Raw genomic sequence first — 22,992 nt, 5'->3', positions numbered from 1 at the left:
ACACCCTCTTGAAAATGAATGAAATCACACATATGATCTGTGAAACCATCTAGTTTTACATCTGACGGGAATAGTCTGCTGTGTTCCAGGTTATAATGAACACCAACAAAGATGTTGCTGAGAGCACTGATGATAAGTGCTCTCAGTCTTGGGCCTTGGGTTGGGAATCTCATGAACTAGAAGGTCTCACAGAAATATGCCTATTCTCTGCCTAACAAATACACATACTAACAATGCAATACAGTTCTTATTCTAAGGCTGAGACTTTTAGCAGACACGTACCTGGTACTAGCCTACTAGTAGTAAGGAGAAAGCACACCTTGTACTCTTCTTTCATCCTCTCTGCAGGAACATACTAGTCACAGCAAGAGAATGCAAGTCCAAGAAGGTCAGCTACCCTCAGTACTCCCTTCCTGCCTCTTCAGGTAATGAGAGGTAGCAACAGCTCAAGAGCTTCTTGACAAACTAGATCAAGAGGGGTCAGTCCATGTCTAGCCCAGTACATGCAAGCATTCAACCTGCATAACCCTCAAGCCTCATCTCTGCCTTTTCACAGAATCAACTACGGTGGAAAAGACCTTTGAGATCATAAAGCAACACAAGCAACTATGCATTTGAAACAAATAGCCAGCCTGCAGTCCACACTGTTTTCAGGCCCGCCTTGCTCAACTAGGAAGATAATACAGAGTTTTGTATCCACTGTGTGAAGTACCATATTCTAGGCAATGGATGCTTTGGTTTGGTCCTGCTTTGTTACACACAAACACAATTTGCATTTTCAGACAGTAAGCACTATCTACACCCATCTCTTAGCTATCCTTATGTTATCCCAGGAAATAATGGTTAGATGTATTTTCAGCAAAGTTATAACTTTGCTGAACTTAAGACAGTTCCCAACCTAGTCTTAAGCTACTGGAATAAGGTATCTAGAGAAAAATCAAGTTTATGTTAAAAACTTAAATGAGGCCTTTTCATCTGAACAAAGCACACAGTCATGCTGCAAATAAGGCAGGTATATACTGTATCATCACACTCACTTAAAAAAAAAAAACAAAACTGAAAAAAACACCAGCAAAAACAGATTTTCTGTAGGCAGAAGAGGGGAGGAGGGTGACAAAAGTTATTGCTCTCTGAAGAAAACTGGAACACAGAAATGCTTAATATGTCTCAGTTAAATTTGAAAAGGAAAAAGCAATAGCTTTGCTTCCCATGGACTGCGTTTTTCATCCACTTTGTATTTCCCAGGAAAGTCAGTTGGACTCTTTCCACAGACTTCACAGAGAGCTGGATCAAAGCTGTTCTTCCAAAACAATAGCTTTCCCATTTGTCCCAGTTCACTACAACATTTAGGCATGCCAATGCCACAAGGGAAAGAAAAGTGACTATTTGACTGAGAGGTGACTGCTTTCCCCCACACAAATACAATTTCTGAAGACTAAGGCAACCATGCCTCAGCCATTATTGGTACACTTACTGCATCTTTCCTTAACAGCAAAATCTTATTGTTTTACTCCTAAAAAGTTGTTAAAAGGCTATGAAGTACCGTAATAAATTTTCCAGAATTTTGCATTGCTGTTGGCAAGCAAAGGAAATAAGCCAGTGACACAGAAGATCAAGTATTACATTGCTTTGCATATTATTTTGCCATAGCTATTCCTATGAAGATTGCAAGAACATTGGGGAATTACAGCTTCACATCCCCCTTATCTCTTAACCCCTCTCATAAAGAGATGGTCATTTCCTGGATTATAAAATGGCAACCTAAAAAACTTCCACATGTTTCAGGGCAGCTTACTGAAATACAAATCTATATAACACAAAAGAGTAAGAAAACAACACAGAGAAAGGATAAAGTAATGGATTTTATTCTGTCTCTTTTCCATACTGCAGAAATATATATGTGGGACAGAAAGTCATCTCAGTCCACAGCCGACAAAAGCCCTGATGGGGCTGTCACTGTCAGCATCAACTAGAACTGCCTTCAGCCACCACATGCTGTGTGAGAGCTAACCAAATCCCTCTCAGCCCTGTGTACAGGGGTGAGATACCTTCCCAAACCCCTTGCATTTAGTACATTTCACATGTGCCTGAAAACTTGACCTAGATACTTGCGTTTCCATTCTATCTCTTAGCAAAATTAAAAAGGAAAAACTATGAATATTTAAACCTTACCTTGCCTTTATACAGCTGAATAAATTCTGACTGTGGGGTTTTTTTAATCATGTGACTATTACCATACCATACATTTAAGCAATAGAATTACATACAGATAGCATGGTTCTTCTTCACAGCTGAATTTGATCCCTGTTGTGATATTTTAATAACAAGGTAAAACCAGCATGCACATAATAGCAGGCTGATCAGAGTTTAAAAATAAGTCTTCTCTTCAAAAGTAATAGAAGCAGCACATTCTCTGCAGTTGCTTTTGGAAATTACTTTGTTTGGGTACCAACTGTCAGATTCATGGAAACGTTTTGAAGAGTGAGAATGCTGAAATACTTTCTATAACAGTGATCACAGCTGCCATGCAGATGACAGCAAATGACTTTTCAAGAGAAGTAAGACAGAAAAAGACACTTTATAAATGTTTGTCACATATTACCTGCACATCTCAATCCTCCTAGGTAAGGTAAAATATAATTGATAGGTTTTATACATACATTTCCTCTTTTTATCTAAAGTACGATTACAATGTTAAAGTACTCTGAACTCTGACACTGAACTATAGCTATAACAATCAAAGTATCATCTATGTACAATGGTAACTCTGTTAATCATCTATTTTACAACACTAGGAAACAGTAAGAACATGGCTGGTTCTATCTAAGGAACTCAGAAAGAGATTTTTACCACTTCTTCACAGATATTTACACACCCCTCCTCCTTCTTTCCCCAGATCACAGGGATCACTGAAAGGCTTCTCATTAGAGCTTCCCAGGAAGTCACAGGAAGTTTTTTGTGTCTCCTTCAAATTGTAGTTGTTCATTCTTTTAATATAATTCCCCGATAATCTTATTGTGGCTTCTTATATGTATGAGGTGGCAATGGACTTTGCCCCTAAATGGACTAAAGCCTATCTAAACTCACACACGATAAGGACACTTTAATACATATTACATATTAAACACACTTACTAACAACTAGTTTGATGCCTTCCATTTATAAAGACTATCAGATCTGTTTATATTCTGATTGATAGATTTCACTTGTACAGAGAGGCTCACACTCAAGTAGCACAAAAGAAACACAATCTGAACTCAGTCGGTGTCATGAAGGATGACTGATGCTTACAACATGATGTAGCATCCCCATGATACATGGCAATATCCAGTCTCTGCTTGCATGCCTAGTGTATGGGATCACCTCAATGAGAAAGGAAATGGACTAAAGAATCCCCTCCACAAAACCTTGAAAAAAGAATCATTTTCACATTTCAAATTTTGAAAATATAAGCACAAGGGAAAGCTTGCATCTTGGTAAAAGCACTTTTCCCTCTAACAACCCTCACATGAAAAAAATCATTATGAACTACCCAGTTAATTTGCTAGGAAGGCCAGCTAGAACTGACTCCTCAGACACAAAACCAAAACAGATATGTAAAAATCCTAAAAGCATGAAAATTATGCTTCAGCAATATGAAAGTGTAGAGGCTCTGACAGTAACCAGAGAACCCAGAGAGTTCTCTTTCCAGAGTGACTATTACAACCCCTATGCTTAAGTTTGGCTACAGCAGCCTTTCCCTTACAACAAACACGTGAGATGTCAAATGACAATGACCAGCAAGAAAAACCCAAGGATTGGCAAGGTCTTATTAGAACTTCCCTTAAAAAACAAGGGAAAGCAGCTGTGTCTCATTTTAAAATACCCTTCACAGGCTCTCACCAGGTTGTTTGGACTCCAGTTCTAGCCTCATCTGCAGTTACTTTAGAGCACTTGTTAAGAGTCCAGACATCACCTTTGCTACTGTGACCCTGTTCATCTTTGATCAAATTCTCTCAAGACTTTTCCTATCCCAGCTATGTGTAAATAAATTCGTATTTGAATAATTCAGAGGAAAACCAAAATAATGCTCAACAACTATGAAGATCTCCATCCTAATTTGTTGGTGATTCACAACCAAACAATTTCATCTTGAAACTTTACAATGAGGTTTCACTTACAATTTCTTCAAATATTTCAGTTCTTTTTCCCTGGATTTGTTAAATTTTTTATGTTAAATACATAAAATTAATTACAATTTCCCCTTCCCCCACTGCAAAAGAAGTTTTTTTGGTTTGGGAGTTTCAGTTGGGTTTTTGCTAGGGGTTTTTTTGGCTACTACTTGCTAAATTTTTCTCTTCATTTTAAATGTCACCATTAAAAAGGAACCAGATTTTTATAAATACAAAAAAGGCAAAGCTTTTAATTTTCTATCAGATGCTTCTAGTTTGAATAAGCACACTCCTTTACAGAACGTCAACCAGAATGAATAATTATTTCCCTCTCATTTGACAAAACTAAAAAGGTTAGTTGGCTTTTATATATATATATATATATGAATTTTTTTAGAGATTTATGTGGGGACATAAATCTCCCACATTTCCTTTACATCCAAGTGACAAATCTTTCCTTTCCTTTTTTACTTCACTGTGTCTGGGAGCTCTGAATTCTATTTATACACAGGAATAAAACTGTTCATTTCCTACCCTAAGGCCTCCTCTTGTCAGATTTCCATTACCGTTTTCTTCTGAAAAACTGGATGTCTTTTATCATTTCTTATCCTTGTCCATGTTCCTAAGTATCAGTCTTTATATAACATCATGTATTTTCACTCAGCTGTATTCCATTAGCCACTACAAACATCTCTGTATATGTGTCCACAATGCTGAGACAGCATTCACAGTAAAGCTAATTGAGACAATGGAGAGTTACATTTTTAGTTCCAGTCTGGTGGTTCTGATGTGGATACTTTTCTCAGCCAAGGAAATAGAACAAGAAATACATAGGAGGGCAGAAGAGAGGACAGGAAGAAGTGGGGGAAAGCATGCTCTGGGCCAAGTCATAGATTATGAAAGTTCTCAGACTGGAAAGGACTCTGGCGGCCATCTGATCTGACCCTCTGCACAAAGCAAAGCTAACTTCAAAGTCAGGCCACACTGCTCAGGTCCTGCCAAGTGGTGTTCCAGAGGTCTCCAAGGGCACCCCAGCCTCCCCTGGCCATCCCCTTCTCCAAGCTCAGACACACTGGTGCTATGCAGCACCCTCCAGTTCCAAGGAACCGAACAGTATCTGAAGAAGGCACCTGAAGAATCTTGAAACATCATTGCACCCTACACATTACTTTTATGTGATTAATGGCTAAGGAAATTACAGGTAGCAAATACACTGTCTACAGGATTGCTGAACATTCAAGTGAAGCAAAAGCAGAGGGGGATTTCTAGACACTCTAGACACCCAAAGAGGCAATTCCTCATGACCTGTGACTAAAATACTGAAATGTAATAATATTCTGCATTATTCCAATGCTGTAGATATTACTTGGAGACTGCCAAAAATTTGAAAGTGCCAACCAACCCAACCCATCTTTTCTAGCAGGAAAATAACTTAATTTCTAAATCAAGGATGAGCAAAATTAGTCAGAGAGCTGACAGGACACTACTGATGCAGTCTTAGACAGGAGCTAGAGGAGTTTCCACACATCTGTAGCATTCACTAGTCTATTCCTTCCTATACTATTAAGAGAAGGATGAAATTCACCAAAATGCTCAGCATTGACATATCTGTGTTTATGATAAGGCCTATGGATCCTGCAGTGGCTTCACTGGAGCAACCACCCTCAAAAAGAGCATTTTTAAAGGCTCACTTAAAATTTCTGACTATTAGCATCATTGCTAATAAAACTGCACAGATTTGCCATCACTGTGACCTGCAGATATCTAGACTGATGGAACTGACTGTCATCTCATATGATAATAGCTGAGTCCTCAACAATTTTCCCAGTGTTTATTCATACAAAGAAAATTTATTCCTGTGACCTTTGCTTCCTAAAATTAAGCAGAGTGAATTGAAGAATTATTCTATAATTGAAACCCACAGCATAACTATTGGCAGTTCAACTCCAGAGATTTTTACCTTTAATCCACACCTCATAAAATCTGTAACGCACATTACAATTAAATACACCAGGCAATAATAATAATAATAATAGGGTGCTGCTTAAAGAGGCCAGTAATGTTATTCTGTTCTGTCAGTGCCATAAACAGAATGCACAAGAGAAAAATCTGATAATAATGAATTCATGACTAGCATTCATGCTTTTCAACTTCCTTTGAATGAAAATTTTGTGTTAAAAAAAATAAGACTGAGTTACTAATTCTTATTTGAACACCTGTAGGCAAAAAGGACAAGTGAAACATGTAAAGCATATATAATGCAACTGCCACTGCTGTATTAGAAATTAATATGAAACACTTCTGAGGGGAAAAAGAAAAAGATGCTTGTGGAATATTTTTCAGGTTTTTTTCCCTTGTCCATTGTAGACAAGAAAACAGGAGTCTGCAGGTAAACATATCAACTCTCTGTAGTCTCCCACCACCACCTCCTGAAGTGTAATTAACTGTTGCATTTTTTCAAACATCAGCTTATCTCCCACTACACACACAGCTTTCTAGTATGTACTATCAAGCACCTTTTATTTTTTTCCTGTTTAGCCAAGCCTCAATTATGAAAGAGGAAAATCAGAAAATTCATTCTAGGAAAAGATTAAGAAAATGTTGCTTCCTGATCTGAATTTTAAGTGTGTTTGTAGACAAATAACTGATGCAGCAATAAATATAATTTGACTCAACTGCTCATTAATAATGTATGATACCTATAGATAATTATGTCACTCCCATTTGCAATGGTTTGGAGTAATTTTAACTTTGAGACTTGGGTCTCAAAATTAAGGAATCTTTGCCCAGTAGGTCCCTGACTGAATCATGACCTTTCAGACAACTTAGACTATACCTTTTCTTACACTCAGCATCCTAAAGAAGACAAAAAGGGCTTCAAGTCTCCCATGCTGGGTTTTATTAGAATAAAACATAAGGCCTTTTAAAACAGAGGGAACTCCTCTCTGGTGTGTAAAACAGAGTAACAGTAAGAGAGAATTTCATGTCCCTCTCCTCCTCTGCTCAGCCTGACTTTTCCAAAAGGACCCTTTTGTTCATGCTTACACTTTCCCTGAGTCTTCTTGCCCACCTCAGTCTTCCCCAAGCTCTCTCGAGACTCAAAGGCACCACATAGAAAGTCACCCCAGCTGCTTCCCATGTGTTTCCTCCTTGCTGCTCCCAGGAATTACCATCCTCCTGCACATTTATTTCCCCCCCTTGGGAACAAGCCGTCCTCCTCCTTCCTGAGCCTTCATCAAAGCTGGCACACAGCAGGCAGGACAAGACAAATGGGCAGCTGCTTTCTCCCCGGCAGCCCCACCACAAGCAACAGAGCAAACAAAGGAATTAAACAGCAATATAGCCCACAACATTTTAATAGAAACTTATTCCTGTAGAAGTGCATGATCTAAGACTACAGGACTTTGGAGTTAATGTATTGTTCTGACACTCAATGGCACTTTTTAAAAGCCCATCCTCTTTCCTACCACTCTGTAATTCCCCCCACTTCCATGCGTCCAGCCTCTCAGGCAGCTCACAAAGCCTGAATGAAGCAGGCATCCAGGCCAATCATTTAAGTAATTAATGAACCATCATATTTCAATGTATGTTTAACATGCCCACTCCGATACTTACTTTCACTGGATTCTCTTCTCTATTTTCACTTTTTTCCCCCTCTCTTTTTCTTCAAAGAGTTTCTTGCTTTATCTCTGCATAGCAAGGCACATCTGGGTCAGGTACCTGGAAAATTCACAGGGTGGACTTTCATACTAATTTATCCCTTGTAAAAGGAAGAGTGGTGTATTATAAGGCTCCCTACAAAAAGCCACAAGAATCTCAACAGTCTATACTGTGGACCCCACGGGCTGTGGGTGGATCTCTGCATCCCTGTGGACCCCATGGGCTACAGGGGACAACCTGTTTCACCATGTTCCTCTCCACAGCTGGCAGAGGATTCTCGGCTCTGGCACCGGGAGCACCTCCTCCCCCACCTTCTCCACTGACCTTGCTGTCTCTCCATGGTGTTTTCCCTCACATGTTCTCACCTCCTCCTCCTTCTCTGGCTAAAAAGAAGTTCGTGCACCCACTGCTTTGATTTCTTCTTAAATATATTGTCACAGAGGCATAACTAACATCTCTAACGGGCTCAGCCTTGACCAGCAGCATGTCCATCATCTTCAGAACCATCAGAGATTGGCTCTGCTGGACCTGGTAAAAGCTTCCAGAAGCTTCTCATAGGACCCATCTTTGTTCCCCCCACCCAGCAAAAACTGGGCCAACCAAAACCAACACATCCCGTGTTTGAATCATAGGATCTGAAGGGGTCAGCAAATAGTTGACAACATCCTAATTTCCAGACCTCAAGTTTCTATTCTTCATACACAATACTGAACATGATACAATCTGGACAGGAGCAAACTCTTAGAGAAATCTACTATGCACTAGTAAATTTCAATTATTCATTTGAATATTCATAACTAATTGATTTTAAAAGATTCCTTCCAAGACCAGATTTTAATAGCAGCACATACACAAGTTAGGAAGTTCTAAGTCACTTTCAAGTGTAAAGTTACCTTAAAGTGCAACTATAAATCAAATTTAGAGACACAGATAAAAGCATGACCCCTGATCTCTAAAAAGTACAATACATTGCTATTCGTAAATAAAATGCTAAATATTTGCATGCCAATGACAGCCAAGCTTAGGAAATGCTCTCTTTTCTTTAAGATGAAAGATATTACCATTTCCCCCGTTTTTAGAGAACAACCAGAAGCAACAAGACTAACAATACGCAATGGCAGAGTCCTGCATTTAACTGGTGCTAAATATTCACTGTTTTTCTGATGCTTTGAAATCTAAATTAATTCTTTAGAAAATTACTTTCACCATCTGCATAGCATAAAACTAATCTTAGTCTATGATTATTTTTAAATCTTAAAATATGAAACTAAATTCGAAGAGAAATTAAATAGAAAAGTGTGAAATGACTAAATTGAGGTTTAAGCTCATAACAGCAATAAAAAGTACCACTGTAAAAATCCACTGCATATACTTCACATTTTTCTTCAAGATTAATTCTAAGTAAGTCCATTATATTTAACTATTTTTTCTTTCAACACCAGAACTATTAATCTTGCCAATGATTTTGGCACTGTTATCACTATCAGTTCATTTGAAGGCAGACTTGCACCTGGCTTCTGATTGCTGGCACCCATTTACAAGTTTAAATCAATTAGACCTATTAGCATGTTCTCTGTGATGCACTTGAATTTTTATAGTTATGCATTATTAATGTAATCATCTCAGCAAGTCCGATATCATATAAAGAGAAAAAATTGGAAGGATTCAAGCTACAGGAATTTAAGTAGCTCAGAAGTTATTGTGCCATATATTACTTTAATATTAAAACAGAAACAATTTGGTGAATATTCACTGTAACTTTTATATAACTGACCCACTCTAGTAGAAACATGAAAAAAGCTGACAGAAAATTAGCAGACAAAGCAACTGCAAGGGAGGCAATCTATGTAAATAAGTTTATCTACATGAATAGATCATCAGATTTTTACTGTTACCAGATTTCTGTACTGAAACAAAAGTAGTCCTTCCCCAAAACCAAGCATGAACAGTGCATATAACAGAGGCTCAAGTTATAATAGATATCTGTATTTGACAACTGATAAGCACATCAGTTAAAAGTGGGGTTGATTGCTGCTGAATTCTCCTTAATGGACTAATTCCAAGGGTGTAGCTTTTAACTGAAAATAAAATTTTCAAAATAAAACAAGTACTGGGTGTCATTCAAACTACAGCAATGGAATCCCAAAAAACTGTGTTTGAAAGTTTGCTCAGTGATAAGGATTTTATCCAAGAGTTTGTTTTTTGAAAAGAAATCTCATTGCAATAATTTGCTGGCCAGGACAAAACCTCCTGTTTCTCTAAAATATGCTTCTGTTAAAATCAGCCAACTGAAACAAGGTATCTTTCCTTTTTTTCCTTGTTTACTTATGGGTGTATCTTTTAACTATTACAGACCTTGAGTTCTTCCCATAATATTGAAGAGGTATTTTTTTAGCTATATCTCTTATATAACCTGTCTTCAACTAATGATCCCCTGTAAGTAATCCCATTTTAAATAAAGGTCAAAATTTGATATGCACTAGGGTAAGCACGGCTACAAGAAATGAAACTAAAGCATGTGATATATTAATGCTTCAGACATCAAATCATTCTTAAGATGGGTTTTCACCATGAGAATTAATTAGCTTTAGAGTTTTATATGACATAGCTGGTTAAACTTTGTGTTAATGGGCTTCAGTTCACCAAGCGAGACCTCTTTGGAAATGCCAGTTCATGAAATACAGTTGTTTATCATACAATAAGAAGGGCACATCATCTGATAGCTGTAGCACAGAAAGCAAATGCCATTTCATGCTTCACAGCATCAACTAATCACAGCAGAGGCTGTGACAGATCTGCTTCTGGGCTGCATCACCTCCCTGGGCTGGAATATTCTGGAGTTGCCTCAGCTGAAGCCTGTGCATAAGAGCTTTGAACAGGAACCAGATGGGATTGCTGACAATGCAGGACAGCAATCCTGACAGCTCCCATCCTACAGACCAGCTCACAGTCCTTGTTCTGCAGCAAGGCTGAAGAGTTAGTGTAGCACATTTGGGCTAATGGGAAGAAATCCACCACTCCAGAGAGGATGGGGACTCTCACCTTTCTTTAAGAGGCCCTGGGAAACAAGCATGATCAACATCAGGCAATACTTACAGAGCACACACAGTTTTCTGTCAGCTGGAAAGGCAGGCTGAGGCATGTAAGCCACTGGCCTGTATGACCTCTAGCTCCTGTAATACATCAGGAACAGGGAAACTGTGCCTTTAGTAAATATATTTATGTTCAAAATTCTTGAAAATCAGACTCACTACACCTTACCCAGTGCTGCCAACCCTACATTTTTATCTTAATCCCAGGACCCCTAAAACCTGATGGGTTTTAGCAAATCTCATAGGCAGACAAACTACAGGTATGAAAGTGAAAGATCCTACATCATCTTGTAGCCTATAAGGACAGGTTTGTCAATATGTGCTGATTACCAGATGTCACAAGCAACTATTGAAGAAGAATTCATCGAAATTCACAGTAGGAATTGTTTTAGGGGCAAAATCCAATAGCAGATGTGTTGCTGTTGAGCAGCTAGCAGAGTAATGAAATCACCAGTTCTCAGTGGTAAGGAATGACCTTTATTGTTTTGATTTCATCACATATATAGAGTTCTCAAAAGTCACCCAGATTGGTCAGTCAGAAGCCTTCCCCCAGGCCTGATTGGCCAGGCCTGCACTGTCCAAGCTCTGGGACACTGTTCCAACAACATCCAAACTTTATCTTTATTTATAAAACACAAGAAAATTTCTCATGGGAAAAACCTGTGCTAGCCACACAGATGTTCACAGAATAAAAATCACTGCAACTATTAAGGCAAACCAATGTACCCTGTAGCTTCAAGCATCCTTCAACTTTTTGAGACCTCTGACTCTAGAGTTACATTTAAATCAGTGTATCAGTATCTACTGTAAGCTTCTGTTAGTATGGTTAAAGCCCCTGAATATATTTTTATTTCTGATTTGCTTACCATTTGGGGGCAACTATTAGCATTATTAGCACTGTTAGAACTAATAGTTCCTAAAAGTTCAGAATAAAAATCAGAGATTTTTGGTTCAACAGTGTAGCTTTGACTCTCATATAATTCTCTGGTCCTTTCAATAGATAATGCTATAGAATTACAGATAGCACGATAGATAACACTAAATGAACAGAGGTTTAGACCACACAAAAATACAATCATAAAAAAGGAAAAAAAAATTAATTATGTCTCCTTCAACATTCACTGAATTTCAAGGTCAGTAATTCAATTAATGAGAAAACATGTACATAGCCAAGTGCAACTCAAAGTCACAATTGTATAAAATGGATTAAATGCATGTGGAATATCTGAAAGCCTGACTCACTCACAGTAGCTCACATGGCTAGAAAAAAACACCCCTGAAACTAATAATGGATCCAGTATTGCCTCAGTAGAAAAGAACAAGAACTTTTTCCCATTCTTTTGTTTAATATCTATCCAATCTCACTCCCACTTCTAAATGTTTTTCCTTTGTTTTGATTTATTCAAGAACATATTACCAAGGAAGGCCATTTACCATCAGAAAGTTTAGATGCTATTTCAAAACAGGATGTAGAAAAAAGAGCCTGTTATCTTCCCTCAACCCTCCAATCCTCAATACATACCTGATTTACTGTTTGAATCAGAATGTGCAGAGGAATATTATGAGCCAATCTTTTTGCTCAGTGCAACTTTATGTGCACACATAAAGCACCTTCTACTAGAAGGATAGAAAGGACCAGTGCCTGAAGGTTCATAATTAGCATCAAGAGAATTGATTTTTTTTTCATCTCTTAGATGCACATGGAAGCATATTTGAACATCGTAACCGTAGGGAATAAATGAAGCATTTAAATGTTCATGGAGAGAGGATAGGGGATATTGGATCTAGAGAGAAGAGGTGGATATCTTGTCAAGGAGAGAGAAGGCAGGAAGGAGGAGGATGAACATTTTATGAGGTATGAGAAAAAGAAAGAAGTAATTAAGAAGGGGTTGAAGGGAAAAGAAGGATTAAAAATCACTGGAGACTGTGAAAGGACAATGCAATGCAGAAACAATGAAGAAGAAATGGAGAGAAAAAAAAAAAAGATAAATAATGTGAGAACACCAAGCACTGAAAGACAGAAGAAAGGACAAGGTGAGAAATAAAAAAAATTGTGAGATAAGAAGAAACTGTCAAAAAATTCACAACTGGCCCATGCTGACCTTGGAGACAGATTAGGATTCAAAGAGCATAACTGAAAGAGTAAATATTCATTCAGCTGTATGAGATGTCCCAGCCAAATTGGGGCACCTCAAGTGTGATTCTACAGAGGGTTATTATACTCTTCAACTTTCAGGTACAACACAATTTGACAAATTACTAGCACTCACACTACTGATTACTAATCAGAATAAAACTTTGCAAAGAAACTATATTCCTGCAGCATTCTTGCTAAGTCCATTGATCCAGATGTCAGTCTTGATATAGCTACTTATCTATGTCAGACCACGCTAGGAGTGTTTCAAGGACATTTTAGCAGGGATAGAATTCTGGTGATATTTTGGCTGTCCAGGGATATTCTTTATCCTTCACAGGCAGCTCTAAGTTTCCACTAAGCAAAGTCTTTATTTCCAGGGCTAGGCTGTATATTGTTTTATTTAAGCATGGATAATACCAGAGTCTCTAGTAAAATTCCACTGCCTCATTGTATTACAGTGTACAGTGTAAACATATATAAACACACATCAAAGTTAATACACTTTACTATAAAGACCTACTTATACAATAGGAAAGAGAATTTTCATAAGAAAACAAAATAAACATCTTTTACCTATAACAATTTTTTTACAAAACAATCACTTCTGGTTTATGATAAACTGGCCCTAAAGGACAAATATTTAAAAGTTCAAAGAAGGAAACTCCTCCTTTTCTACACCACTGGTCCCTGACTATTCTCTAATCCCATCAGCAATTTACCAAACAGTGAATCTGTCAGAAGGTATTTCCCAGGTGAACTGTTACTGTCTGTGTATTCTGGGCACAACACACATTTTCTATTTTTATTATTTCTTTAGATTTATAGAAGATGTCAGGCATTCTGGAGGGGCTTTTTCTGCGGTGTAGAATCCTGTGCAACAGACAGATTCACAATCTTATCAATATCATTGCAGCAAACAGAGAATTGCCCAGTGCTCACTTAGGAGTCCCATAATGGTCTACAGACCAAATACAACACCAGAGGGACACAAACACTCCCATATCCTTTCCAATGTTTTCACAAAAATACCTCAATAACTGCCTGCTCTTGTTCACCATTACAAAAACTACTATGATCTTTGTCAAAGCTATCAGAAATAGGCTAGATACTGTCCCTCTTAATGAAATCAAGAAAATTTAAAGCTCTCAAATTGCAAAAAACCAGGGATCTTACTGAAACATGCAGGTTGCCAGAACAGCTCCCAGGCTACCGCTTTTGATAGACTTTGCTGAAGGCCAGGGGGAAATTGCTGCTCTTACCTAACAGGTCAGAGCAGTGTGACTGTAAGGTGGCAGATACACATGAAGGACCAGAATAAGGTCAACCTGCTAAACAGACAGCATCTCTGAATATCCTGGTTTAGGCAGATGCACAGTCTTATTTATGGTGGTTATCCAAAAACACTGCCAACACAAATGCTATAATGAAAATGAGAATTTTAGCAGCACTTTAGTTGTAGGTTTCCCTATAATACAGGCATTCTGCATTCAAGGTTGTCTAAATTTCATACCCATTCAGGAGAGTGACCTATCCTCTTTGGAAATTGATAATATCACCTCCACATTTGCACAGCTCTATCAGATTTGTGTCTGTGCTGTCATAAGTATGTGCTATCCACTGATGTGTGGATAGCTGAACTCTTTCCTCACTTCACTGATATTTAGGGATGTGAATTCATATTTTATTATGGCTTTAAGCCATCTAAGTACCTCCTTTTTTATCTACACACATTGAGAAAGTGCTGTACAGGGCTTTTTTGGTTTTAAGCCACTTGCATATTCATTTATAGCAGCTTTGATATTCAGCTATTTTGTCTTTTGTGTGCTATACCTCATTAACATAGAATGCAGACCCCCCAGTGAATAATTAGCTAGGGTAGGATACTTGACTCCCATAGATGCATTCTTAATTTGACATTTAAATTAATATCAGATTATGGTAGCTTCATTCAAAAGTCACCCAAAAAAACTCCAGTCTACACAAGAATATATTCACTGAAAAAAAAAACCTGTCTGCTAGATATACTGTACAAAAGCGCCAAGTTATTTATGGAATTAATTCTATTGCACTGTTCAAGGAGAAACAGAATGAGGCTGTGCCCAAAAATAAATCAAGAGGAGGGAAACCTGCTACAAGGCAGCAAACAACTTATTTAAATATTTTAAACGTGGATGGCAATAGGTGATCCACTTTGCATGAAGAGCAGCTCTGAAGAAGGTATCTTAGGCTGATTTAAGAAGCATTAATGTGATTATGTCACTTGAATGAAGCATCATTTAGCAAATTCAGTTAAGTACTGACAGTGAATCACTTCCTTCCTTACCAGCTACAAGGTTTGTAACCTTTCTCAAACTATTGCAATCTACTTATCATGGCCAAAAAGGCCAACATTTTTTATCAGATATCTGTTTCCAGTAATAAGTTAAAAGACATTTTAGATCTTATGTAGCATTTACGACTTGTATATAGCTTTTTCCAATATCTCTTCAGGAGCCACAAATCCAGAAAAAAGGCAAGGTCGAAACTGCCTGCACCTGGGTGTTTAACTGGTATTTATCTACAGAATTGTATTTCTACAGGTGAAGTCCACAAAGTAGAGTATACAAATACCAGTTTATTAGCATGAAACAATTTCAACATTTGATAAAACCTATCATCTTCAGGAAGGATATGCTGCACACTAGAAGAAGATTATCTGACTTCTTAGCCTACCAAAAAATTGAGTTATAAAGGTGTGAAGAATGGTGGCTCAGCCTGCAATTTTAAGTTGTCTATTTTCTTGTGATTGCTCCCAAACTTTGAATTGACAGGATGGAAAATCCAACTTTAATGTCTGGACTCAAACCATAAAAACTACATGACACAAATAACTGATCTTATCTAAGCTCAAACAATTCTGACAGTTCAACTTGCACAGCTGCTTTACAATAGATAAGGTATCACCTTATCAGTAATGCTGTCGTTTTATCAGGTATTATATCTGGCACAAAACCCACGAAGCTAGAATAAAACTCAACCATACTTTCTGAGTAATACAATGCAACTGCTTGAATGCAGCTGCCACTGAAGTGTTTGAGATAGAAGGAGGTAGGCATATTAACTTGTCTCGCAAACTTCCTGATTTTCTTCCCATCATCACGGCATCTCCTTCCCTTCAGCTATTTATTTGGGTTTGTTGGCAGGGCTCAGCAAGAAGAGTCATTTACTGTACAGGGTTGATTGTTGACTGGGGAAAGCTCAAAAAATTGGAGAAGTCTGAAAAAGCAGAGTCTCTCTGGTTATAAAACATGAAGAACTTCCCTCTTGGACACAGGGACTGTATTTTGGACAAAAGCTAACTGTTAGCTTTTTTTATCGAATGTCACTGCCAGTGTTATATTTACTCAGCTCAAGCACCTGCTTTGGTGATCCAAGCACCCAAAGGCACGGTGTGCCATAAGGTCACTCTCTGTCTTAGCTAAAATGCCTCTCTCAGCTATGCAGAAGTGCTGGCCACAGGCTTCATAGCTCCACACAGATTTCTGAAATACTCTTGAAATGCTAATGAAGGCTGGTACTATCTGGAAGCTCAGGCAAGGCAGAAAACAGGAGGGGGAGCTCTCACTGCACCACATAGGAGGAGAAACTGGTCAGGAATGGTTCTTCTGCCTACCAGGAGAGCTCAGGCAACATCTTTTCTGCCTGCCAATGCCACGCTTTGGGAGTGTGGTGCTGGTGGGAAGGGTGTGTTACTCTTCCAGCTAGATCCTTTTCTTTAAAGCATTTCCCATTTTCTAAAATAACATTTTTTAATTTTATGGGTTTTAATCTAATCTTTTAATTTCTTTTCTTTACCAGGAGCAAGAAAATAAGTATATTCTGCCATGTGTAAGTCTGCTCTTCTCCTACCCTGTGCTTTTGTCTGACTGCTGAGCTAGGAGACCTGCACACATTTTTAATCTAAAATCCCCCACAACTTTGGTTCCCTCAGTAACTCAGCTATGCTGTGTGCATCTATTAACACGTCAGAGCTTAGGAGCACAGAAAAGCATACAGCACTACTAGAGTACAAGTGGGGAAGAATCATAGTTGCTTTGGTAACCGTCACTTGGCATTTTCTTGACTTTTTTTTTTCTTCTTGCCTTTAAATTCTCAGCCATAATTCCACATTAACTTAGGTGTCTGCATTGATAGTCATTACATTTAAGTAAAATATAGTTTGGCCAATTATTAAAACCTGACAGCTACAATGTTGTTGTTTTAATCATAATCCCATATATATTTAAAATTATTCTCATTCAGGGCTTATGCCAAGAGGAAAAAAAGCTGAATGTAGAGATAGCTTCTGATCTGATAGTTAGACTAGGCAGGGGTACACACAAATATAGAAATACAAATATAAAACCAGCCATGGCCCCAGAGGTTTGGTACTCAACGTTTCCCCTCACAGGACGTTAGATGTGGCACAGGGAGCACTCACAGTGCTGCCTCCAAGGGGCTCTCCATGTCAGTCCAAACACCAGCTCTTACCATACATGCAGCAACCAGATTTACTCCTGATCCTAGCAAGGACTAAAAGTCTTGTTGATACATTCACGGTTAAATAAAAGCAGTATCTACAGCCTTTAAAGGAATGTGGCCCTTTATTTTATAATGATTCATACGATCAATTTAATAATCACCTATTTAAAAAATTATTTTTGACATTAAATTAATCAAGGATCTATTTTTACCAGTATTTCCTTTTTCTGTATGACATCTGCATTACACTGCTGAAAAATTTATTTCAATATTCGGGGCAATTTAAAAAAAAAAGCTACTACAAAGAATGAAGACAGCAAAACCAATGCAAAGGCTTTTATAGACTCAATGTGGAAGTACTATTTACAGCAAATCTGGACTACGGATAATATTGGAAAATTAAATGTTTCCATAAATTTATGCCTCCAACAGAGATTTCCTAGCAAGGGATAAAATCACACAGTGGTTTTAGAATACAATACTTCGATTGTATTAAACATGAAACCTGATCTTCTCTTAAAGAAATATTAACAGCCAAAAACTAGTCCTGTTTAGGGGCAGAGTGAGGGGAAGGCAGGGGGACAAGGCAGGACTGAGTGAGGAACCATCCAGTATGGTGCTGGTACTGCAACTGGAAATACAGGGAGATGTCAGACTACTCCAGATGTGCCTCCCTGCTTAGACAGCAGTTCCTGGGCACAAATAAGCCATGAGGAAACAAAGCTCCACATCATCTACTGTTGCTCTAAAGGTTGCACTAACCTTTAAAAACCCAGTGCTAATGGGTTTTTGGCTAATGGGGATTTGCAGAAGATACACCTTGAGTTTGTGAACAGGATGGAGAAAAACTGATACCTTGGGATCTTTGTGATACGCAAATATTAATCCTCCCCCCCCCCCGCCAAGTGTATGCACCAAATATCACATAGGGCAGATTTGAATAGAAGGTACACCTTTTCCTCTGTCAATTCAAGTCACCTAAAAATGACAGAAACAAAAAGAAATCACCTTAAACCTTAACCAGGTGACACTCATTTGCATCCTTGTGAACAAACTGAGCGGAAATCAATGTCCCACACCAGGGCCAGTTGCAGGCGGAGCAGCAAGCAGCCTGAAGAGGGAAAACTTGAATCTTCCCAGCTCATCCACAGGATCAGAACTGTGGATGAAAATATAGGACCTGGAAGGAGATCCAAATCACCAACAGGCATTCAACAAAGTGTATCAAACATTCTTACAAAACTCTAAGGATTACACTATCTCTGAAATACTGCAGCTACTCAACAAACTCAGAATCCAGATCCTACCCCTACAGAAGGAATTTATTTTTAAACCCTCCCCATTTTACATATCTCTTCTTCTAAAGTAAAATAAAATTTTAAAAAGATAAAATGCTTGACAAGTGGAACCAAATGCTCATGGTTCAAGTCCTGCTTTTACTGCCTTGCTATTACGGTAAGACATATCAAAACAGATTAAGAAGGCTAATGCTGAATTATGTAGAAATCAGTAATACAGAATTAGAGTGGGAAAACCAAGCAGTCTGTCAAACTGCCTGTAGAGAACTTGGAAGTATCTGGGGCATTTGCCAGATAATTTATTTCCACAGAACCATCTATCATCCTAATTTTTTCAGGATCTCCAAAATCAGTTATATAGAGAGAATGCTTCCACATAAATTTTCATTCACTGAAAAAGACCGTTCAGATAGCCAAAACTGAATACAAATTCAGATTAAATGTAGTGAATAATTTTGCATTAACAAAGAACTGAACACTGAAAGTGATGCCATGATTAATCTGTTACATTTTACTTTTTTGGGTTGATTTCTCAGTGGCCACTCACAGAACTAGAATAGGAGATGCAGATCTGCCTTATAATTAAAAGTCTGTAGTAACAGGACACAGTTTCAAATATAGTGTTTCAACAGCTCTACCTGAAGCATTTAGGGACTCCTGCACCTCCTCTTCTCCATGCTAAAAATCAAAATGCAAAAAGAGGAGGGGCAAGTTACAGGAAACATGTGGAGGCAAAACTAATAGGTAGAGCACAAGTAGAAACAAATCAGCACTATTTCTGTTAATCTGAATTAAAGACTGTAGCCACAACTCCTGAGACAGCTCTGTACAAGGAATGCCATGGGAAGCAATATCCAAGTCCTGGTGCCCCTGACCAGACCCTTCCTGTCTCCATCCTGCACCTCCCACTGCAGGAAACACTGTTCCTGTCACCTTCTGGTTCCAGCCAAACCACACTTGCTTTCCTCTAACTCAGCCCCTTTTCCTTACTTCAAATCAGCTACCAGAGGTTTCCCTTTCAATCACATTTCTCATGAAGATACATGTTGCATGACACCCTAGGCCACAGCATTGGCTGTAGCCAGTCAGGTAATGCTTTACAGACTGTATCAGGTTTCTGTAACAAAACAATGCATTGGTATTCTCAGGGAGTTTTATCAGAATTACTCCCCAAATGTCTAGATATATCAAGCTCCATGATTCCTACAGCTGCATGATACAGAGTAGCTCTATATGTAGCTCAAGAGCAGGAATTAACCTGGTCCACCATATTTTCCTTATATAGTCCAAACAAATTCAGGTTCCTTCTGAGTTCCTTCGCTGATTGCTATAGGAACACAGCCACTTCATAAATTAGCAAATCAGCTGAAGCCAATCTGAATATTTAATCTTAGCATAGATTTCCACTATGTGCATTTATATACATAAGGTAGCTATCTTCAGGACTTCATGAAACTGTCATTTTAATAACTAAGCCACCTAATTTTTTATATTAAAATAGCAATTATATTGCTATATTACCAAACTTTCTTCACACTTGTAAAAATGCTTTAGGTAACAGCTACTGTTTTGCTAAAATCTGAGCATGCTATCACTTAATTGCAGAGGGGAAAAAAGTATCCACTTTCATTTGTTAAAATAAAACAGAGCTGCCAAACCAAGTTTATCAATTACCTGTCAAATTACAGTACACTTCAGAAACCTGAACCCTGAATCCTCAATTACTTCTTCCTACCCACTTCTCTTCAAGCTATTGGAAGAATTTAATTAATGAATTTAATTAACCTAGTACTTTTTCTGGCTCCTGTACTAACTCAGGGATTATGTACCTGCCTGCAGACACAGGAACCACCCTGCTGCAGCTGTACCAGAGCCACCTCAGTCTCTGAGCATCAGTAGCTGTCATCTTCCAAGAGCAGAAAAGCCACTGGAGGATTAATGCAGTTTCCAAAAAATTCACGTTGGCAGCTACTGTAGAGCCCCAAAAGGCAAACAGAGAGTACAGACCTGAAATAAAGCTCTACTAGTTAAAGAGGACACAAAAGAATATTCCTGGCTATAGATCACATCCCTTCAATTCAATAAAACATGTTTCCATTATTTTGTAGTTAATGGAAATAACTGAGAGCAAGTTTTGTCTCTAATTACTCCCCAATGCTTAACCCTGCCATTGAAGCTTTTTTTTCTAAAATTCAGTCGTTAGGCAATGACGTAGCAAAGAATCTCAGCACATCAAAGTAGTAATTCCTTGCTTGGATACTTACATCTAGACATTAGCTTTATATCTGAATCAGGCTTTATCATGGCAAAAATGTATTAATTGACCAACTATTCTATTTAGTATAGTTGTATGAATTACATTACCACATGTATATATTACTTGAAACAAAATAATCTGCTTAGTCTGGTTAAGTACACACATGCTCAGAAATTACCTTACTGAACTCTCCCTTCTTCAGGCCAAACAAATGTAACACCAATCAACAACTTCATTTCTCCATGTTAGAGGCTCCCCATCCAGCAAAAGAATACCACAGAAGGAATCAATAAGATCTTTCTGTAAATTTGTACACAGGTGACCTTTAACAAACAAATGTAGAAACAACAAATTCAAGGTCTGCCCTTTTTCCATAACCCAAATACCGATAAGGAATGGATAAGACATTTCCCAGCTCTCCATCTGAGAATGGCCTTTGAATTTTTCAAGTCAAGCAACAGAAGTACCACCTGTGATCAAAGAGCACATGGGCTTCCCTCCACACCCCTTCACTCTCACTTCTCAGAGCCTCTCACACGGGAAGAAAAACCAGTCTGGATTCGGTGAACAGGCGGCAGGAAGCTAAGACACTTACTAACTTTCAGGTGTTGGCCAACATGAATCTCAGGACACTACTCAGAAACTCCAAGAGGCAAGAACATCCTTAGGTACAATTTGTGCTCCCACAGCAATAGATCTGTGTTAAGACACCAAATGCAGGGGTGTTTTTCCGTTCTACCCACATCCTCTTCATACAGCCTAAGGAAAATGACTGTAGCTATAGCCCTGTAGTCCACATGCAATTCATTCCATCCACCTGCATGTATAAACTTCTCCATGAAAGACATTGCTTGAGCCCTGTCTGAAAAGCCCTTTGTGGGCATTGTGAACAAACAGAATGGCTTTTTTCCACAAGACTTTAAATGAACATAAAATAAAAGTAAATTTAGTTGGCAGTCATTTTAATGAACAAACAGGATGGTAAGCATATTAGCAAAATAGGTCACCAGAAGCAGGAAATTAGAAAAAAAAAAAAAGCAAAGCTTCGAAAGCCTAAATTAAAAATAAATGAGAAACACAAGTATACATTTTAATTTATAGTAGTTTCTAATTTGTGGTCAAAACAGCAGTAGACAGTAGAAACTATTTATCTAATCTTAAAAATTAATTAAGAATATATCAACCCTACCCATATTCCCTGCCCCCAGAAAACCCCATGAAAGCACTAACTACAAGGCAAATTTATTTATGATATCAACAACTAGTTAAGAATGTATTCATTGAATGGTCCAAAGCCAACTGAAGTCCCAAGAATTAGTCCCACCTCTTCTTAGCATTCATTCTAGAAGATGCTTGTGATGCTTAATTGTTTTTACTGAATTGCCTTAATTTAAAGATGATTTCTTTGTACAAGTACAGATCTAGCAGTTGGAAAACACAGCCTAGTGGGTTTTGAAGGACGAGCTAATTTCTTTTCTGTCCAGCTAGGGCTATCAAACTCACATAAAGAAAAAAGTATTTGCAGCTATTCCAATGCAGATTTTTGGCATTTAAAGTAATTTATATTATGGAATTTGACTGAACAAACTTGGAATAAATTGGCCCTGCAGTTGAGGATTAACTATCAACTTCAATGGTTAAATATAAAGGAAAATAAAACCTATTTTTTGCTACATGACAGTTTAGTAACCTACTGGGATAAAATCCAGTGAAATATCACCATTGAGTCATTAAAATTAATGAATGAAACAGACAAAAATATAGAGATCAGACCTCCTGATATATTATTATATCCTGCAGTTGCTTGCAGTAACTCCACAAGAGCACACTGCAGCTCTGCTGCCCTAAGCACAGCCTGTGACAGGGGCAGGGATAGAGCCCTCATGCCCAAACCATG

At 38.1% G+C, this 22,992-nt stretch overlaps 1 protein-coding gene across 2 annotated transcripts in view; it reads right to left on the bottom strand.

Moving 5' to 3' along the window:
- The window catches only part of NAV3 (neuron navigator 3), a 508,081-nt gene that overhangs the window by 421,611 nt on the left and 63,478 nt on the right, over window positions 1–22,992 (bottom strand). The window contains exon 2 of one of the 2 annotated variants that reach the window (XM_085045498.1): window positions 7,767–7,871. The exons of the other annotated variant lie outside the window; for it this stretch is intronic. The gene's annotated coding sequence lies outside the window, so the exon portion shown is untranslated. The remainder of the gene's footprint in view (window positions 1–7,766; window positions 7,872–22,992) is intronic. 2 annotated transcript variants of the gene reach the window in all.

The sequence above is a fragment of the Lichenostomus cassidix genome, chromosome 1Aa (genome assembly GCF_008360975.1).
Source record: "Lichenostomus cassidix isolate B80296 chromosome 1Aa, HeHo_3.0, whole genome shotgun sequence".
In the NCBI taxonomy this organism is placed as follows: Eukaryota; Metazoa; Chordata; class Aves; order Passeriformes; family Meliphagidae; genus Lichenostomus; species Lichenostomus cassidix.
This window is presented reverse-complemented; position numbering and strand designations above follow the sequence as displayed.